The sequence below is a fragment of the Myotis brandtii genome, unplaced genomic scaffold, assembly GCF_000412655.1.
Source record: "Myotis brandtii unplaced genomic scaffold, ASM41265v1 scaffold61, whole genome shotgun sequence".
In the NCBI taxonomy this organism is placed as follows: domain Eukaryota; kingdom Metazoa; phylum Chordata; class Mammalia; order Chiroptera; family Vespertilionidae; genus Myotis; species Myotis brandtii.
Genome location: NW_005370318.1, coordinates 2,442,216 through 2,448,277, shown reverse-complemented (window position 1 = coordinate 2,448,277; position 6,062 = coordinate 2,442,216).

Below are 6,062 nucleotides of genomic sequence, written 5' to 3'. Positions count from 1 at the left end.
CCGGCCGGGGCGGGGGCCCCCCCCCCCCCCCCCCCCCCGAGTGCACAAATTTTTGTGCACCGGGCCTCTAGTATATAGATAATATCTTCTTTTTTTTAAATATATTTTCATTGATTTCAGAGAGAAAGGGAGGAGAATAGAGAGATAGGAACATCAATGATGAGAGAGAATCATTGATTGGCTGCCTTCTGCACACCCCTCACTGGGGATCAAGCCCACAACCCAGGCATATGCACTGACTGGGAATCGAACCATGATCTCCTGGTTCATAGGTTGATGCTCAACCACTGAGCCTCACCGGCCAGGCTATAATGCCTTCTTTACAATCTCCTTTTATAAGATGTTTTTTAAAAACTTAGGCTGACATCTATAATAAACTGAATCAAATGGTCACCACCAATCTATTCTATACCCTGTCTTTCTCATTCACAAATTCTTTCTTTTCATTCATCTCCCAGTTGCTCACTGTTCCTAGGAAGATCGGGGTGTGACATCTTTTCTGAGCCCTTGCAGGTCTAGTAATGTCTTCCTGCCATGTTCAAACATAAGTGAGACCCAGGTCAGATATGGCATCCTTGACTCACTGTCATCTTCCCCTAGGAAAATACTGTGAATAAGTCTTTCCTTTGTGGGAAATCTGAGACCTTAGGCTCAAAGTGGTAGGTCAACTGATTTCTATGCAAACTTTTTATAGAAGAAAGACACAAACCCTTTGCTTGGGAATTAGATATACCCTCATCCACAAAAACTAGGGTCTGACTCAGGACCACAAAGACAAATTATCTCCCCCAACTGAAGAATGACATTATACCATTCCTTTCCATAGAGGGATGACCATCTGGCTGAGAAGATACGTTCTATTGGAGTATTAGATAATCAGAGAAAAGGGAAAGTGTGCAGGAAAGAAAGAAATCAGAGTTGGCTAGAGTAGTCAGACAGGCTCTCCAGACAGAGCCAGTGAGCTGGGCCTACAAGGGTGATAGAAGCTGAAGAAGTCATTCCAGGAGAAAGAAACAAAATAGGAACAATGGGGGGAGGGAGGGGGAATAGCGATGAGGGCAAGGTGATTTAAACTGAAAGATAAATTTTAATGAGCTCTAAAGGGTAGGTCGGAGCAGAAAGAAAAGGCTGGGTCATACAGCACTGAGCAAACAAGGGGTAAACTCTAAGCAGTTTGGGGTCAATTGAGTAAAGAAGTGATGTGAAGAGAGAAGAGTTTGCATGAAATTAATCGGTTCTACAAACCTCTTTCATTCTTCGTTTAGAATCAACCCAATAACGAAATTTTTTTGTGGAAAACATACAGAGAAACCTGAAAGTCCTGGTAATCAAGAATTGGGAGAAAATGTAAGCATGCAAACCCAGATTATTTCAGTTTTTGAGTTGTGAGTCAGAGCTTGGTGGGCGGGATCTTCTTAATTAAACTGGAAGGAAATCTCCCAAGAAGAAGAGGTACAGAGTGAGGAAGTGGCATTTATTAAGCTCCCATTTTTCAATCAGGCACTTGTGAAGTGCTTCATAGACACTGTTTAATTCAAGTCAAACTCAGCCTCTGTGAGACTGGAGATGAGTTAATAAGCTTCTCCAAGACTCAGTTTCCTTATCAGTAAAATAAGTTTTAAGTAATCATAAAATGAACAGCTAGTATTCATTCAGCATGCAGGCACTGTGCTAAGTATCTCAATGAATTTTCTTATCTCATCCTCCAAACAATCTTATGCTCTAGGTAACAATAGTATCTCCATTTGCCAGTATAATTTTTCAAATTTAAGAAAAATTTCCAGGGAGGGTCATTGACTTAACCAAGTCACATAACTGCCAAATGGCTCAGCTGACATGTGACCCCAGGGCTGTCCCCAAAAAAAGCTCTATCTAGTTGTTCTGTAGGATGGGTTGACTTAGAAGAACTTTCCTTGATCACTCCATGCAGGCTTCATTAATAGAGTCCTCCTCCCAACTCTTGCATATTTCTTTGTCTTGCAGGTGTGTTTCTTCATTAATTTAAGGCTCTATCATCGGAACCCACAGCTGACTAATGAACTGATTAGTAAGTGCTGGCAGAGGGAAGGGACAGGAACTCCAGGAGAAAGTTCCGACTCCTCCCCTTTTCCCTTTCATTGCATCATCCCTTATCCCATCTTGACGCTTCTCCCACACCCAAAATCCTTTCTTGCCCGCAGAGGAAGAATGGTCCCTAACAATAACAATCCTAATGAGTTCAGCGCCCATTTACTGAGGGGGTCCTGTGCGCCAAGCCCAGTGTTAAACACTCTGGAGCTCTACCACCAGCTAAGTGCATGCTGGTTTCAATTCCATTTTGGTCCTCAAAGCCCAAGAAGCTGAGATATAAGTGAAGGCTTCTTTGAGGGAGAAAAGTTGTCCAATATACCATTTTCTCTCCTCCCAAAATGTATGATGCTGCATTAGGAGGAGAAAATTGGCCTGGTTTCAGCTTAGACAAAAACTGTCTCTTTTAGTAGTCTACCACCAACCACCCAGAGTTTCCACATCTGCCAGAACCCAAAGCAAGGAATGCAAGATTGAATCTTCACAGCTCAGGCCCCCAGCAGGAATCTGAAAACCAAAAGGATTGCTAGGCTGAAAGGACTCTTACTTCATTCACTGAATTTTTACTATGAAATGCTAGATGCTGGAGTTTCTAAAGTTCCTTTAAATGACTCTCAACAAGCAATTTTCTGGCCTCTGCTCACATACCTCCACTGACAGGGAGCTCATTACTTATGAGGTGGGAGGTGGGAGGCAGTTCATCTGGGTGAGTCTTGAAACTCCCAAAGCTCAGCTCCAAGCCTCACTCAAAGTAAATGCGACCAACACTCTTGCTCTGCTGTTATTGGAGGTGGCCTGGCAAGTAGAAAACATGGAGTGTCTGACACCATAATAGAATCTATGTCCTTGGGTTGATTAGCTTAGTTAGGTAATACTCTAAATTAATGCCATCCAACAAAAATATAACATGAAACATGTGTAAGTTTGAGATCTTAGTAATGACATTTTAAAAGGGAAAAGGCATATTATATTAACTTTAGTAATATATTTTATTTACCAAATACATCAAAAGTGTTATCATGTCAACATGTAATCAATATAACAATTATTAATTAAATATTTTACATCCTATTTTTGTACTAAGTATTTGATGTCTGATGTGTATTTTATACTTATAGCATGGTTCTATTTGGATGAGCTGCATTTCAAGTGCTCAATATTCACATGTGGCTAGTGGCTGCCATATTGGATAGTGCAGCTCTAACAAAGCTAATTGACTGCTAGTTGTATAAAACCTTGAAAAACCTAGGGCATCTCATTTTATCTCCACCTATACATCTAGGCTGCTATCTATTACAGAAGTTCTGCAGACATATTTGGTTCCACCAAAAGTGGAATGTGAATGAGTTGCCAATATTAAAAGTAAGAAATATGTGTTTTGATCAACCAGGGCATCTAGAAATATTTTGTCTCCTGGTGTCATGAAGTAGGCCCAGGTGAGATCAAAGATCCATCTTAGTTGATGAGAGGGAAACCAGGGAACAGCAAGAAATTGTCATCCAGGAATAGGGGTGGATGGGTGTTCAGGGAGGATTATGGTTCAGCACCATGGATAGTGGACAGCCGTACCAATGTGATGTGGAAGGGGCCGAAGAAAGACTCTGTGCTCTGGCTTACAGCCTCCTTATAAGGGATATAATGTTGATTAATATCTTGATTATTTCACAAAGAATCAGGTTCTGCTTGCTGGTCTCCTCTTTGGAATGTCCTCCATACTCCAAGCCACCACCTATGTGGATGTTCATATTAATTGCTGCTGCCTTGAATTTCATTACCCATCTTGGTCTAAAAGATCCCCTACTTCTCTGAGTATAGAGTCTGTTTTCCTGTAAATTACCAGAATCCGTGTAATGATTCCACATAATCTTCCCACAATAAAATTTTTAAATCTCTGAACTGTGGACTGTCCTGCTTCCATACCGCCCTGTGGGCAGAGGCAACAACAGCTATAGCCAGTGGCAAGTATGGTAAAAATGACAAAATTTAAAAGGTGGGGGAAGATGACTGGGTTAATTTAGCCTTTATCTCAAAGATACCTGAACACTCTGGTCTAGAGTTTTCCAACAGCTAAAGAACAAGGCTTCCTGTCTTGTATAAGATGTTTTCTGAAGTGTTTCTGTGACCTGCGGTAGCTCAGCTGTGAAGTGAGAATGTTGGTCTCATCTAAGCACTTTCAGGCAAGAACAGTCTACAAAGTTATGGTTTATGGGAGAAAACTTATCTTAACCCTGGTAACCCTATTTTTCTTCCCTTTACCAACCAAACTTCTCAAAAGATATTGTCATTCACTGTCTCTACTCCTTTACCTTCATCTACTGCTCAGTTTTAGATAATCTGGCTCCTTCCCCCAACTCCTCAAAATAACTATGACCTCCTTCATGGTCAACACCAGGGAACCGTTATCAGTGTTCATGTTCCTCAAGACATTAGCAATTAACACTTTGGGTGACTACTCCAACCTACTCTCCACCTGCTCATCCTCCTCTTTTTCTTCCTCATCACCACCTTGATTCTTGTATTGCATCTTCTGTGTATTTTATATGCCTTATGTAACTTACTCTTTTAAATAAAATGTGTTCATTATTAAGCTTTTGGTCTCTTGGTTCCAAATCTTTCTTTCTGTACTCTGCTTTGTGATGCTGGGTCGTTATGATCTCTTAGCAAACCAGAAGCCAAGTGCCCAAGGTGGCCGCCGGGCTGCTGTGAAATTTGCAAAGGACTTCACACATCCTCCACAGCCTGGGGGAGGGAAAAGTACCTTTGTCTTAGAGCTCACAGCAGCTGAATTGTGGGATCCAAACTGTGTGGTGCAGGGGAGTGGAAGAGGGACGGAGTGGTGGCAGGTGAGGTCAGGGAGAATAACAGGGCACCCTGCAGGGCCCAGAGGAATAGCATGAATTTTGGCTTTCACTCTGTTTGCAATGAGAAAGTTTGGAGGGTTTGAGCAGAAGAGTCTATGGTCTGACTTATGTCTTTAAATGATTGCTCAGGCTGCTGTGTGGAAGAGATTGTAGGTGGGCAAGGAAAGAAGCTGTGAGACCACACAGGGCGCCCCTGCAATAGTTCAGGCCAAGATAATGGCTGAGTTGTTAGATGTGGTCAGATTCTGAAAGTGTTGGCAGGATTTCCTAACATATGGGTTGTGGGAGATGGGGGAAGAGGAGTCAAGGGAATTCCAAGGGCTGGGGCAGGAGCAACTGGATGGATTGTGGTGCCATTTCCTGAGATGGTGAGGACAGGGGGACTTGAACTAAATTCATTCTGACTCCCAACCCCAGAGCAATAAGGTAAACCTAATCCTTTGGCTTCAAGACTTTCTGTCCCTGTCCTGTAAATTTTACTCACAAACCAGCAGTCATTCATGCATTCATTTCATTTCATAAGAATTCATTAGTAACTACCATGTGGTAAACATGGGAGACACTGGACACATGAGGATTAATTAGACTCACACCTGCCCTCAAGAAAATGATAATCTGGTGAGGGATTCAGAGATCAACTATCCTCACACATCCATGTATTGTCACTTAGTCACTCAACAAACATTTCCGCAGCACTTAGTTTCTGGCAAACAAGCATCATGGTAGGCACTAAGTATGATCTTGCCCTTAAGAAAGTCTGAGTCCAATCAGAAGGCCTGAGATTAGCCATCCTTGCCTATTCATTCATTCTTTTACTTTTTCACTGAAAAGTCACCAACATCCAGCCTGCGCAGGATCTGGGAGAGAACTCCTGCTGGATGACCCAACAGAGGGCTCTAGTGGGCGTCTCCAAGCAACAAGGGCCCTGCTAGAGCCCTGGGCTCCCCCCAGGCTCTACCTGCTGCCTTCACCATGTGACCAGCTGCCAGAGCTCATCACAACACCTCCCCCACAGCATTCTGGGGGCTAACTCTGATGAAAACTTCTCGCAGAAAACCTTGAGTCCACCTATCCCAAAGGCCACCCCGACAGCCAACTGACCCTTCTTGACACCTGCAGGTCCCAGAATCCAAG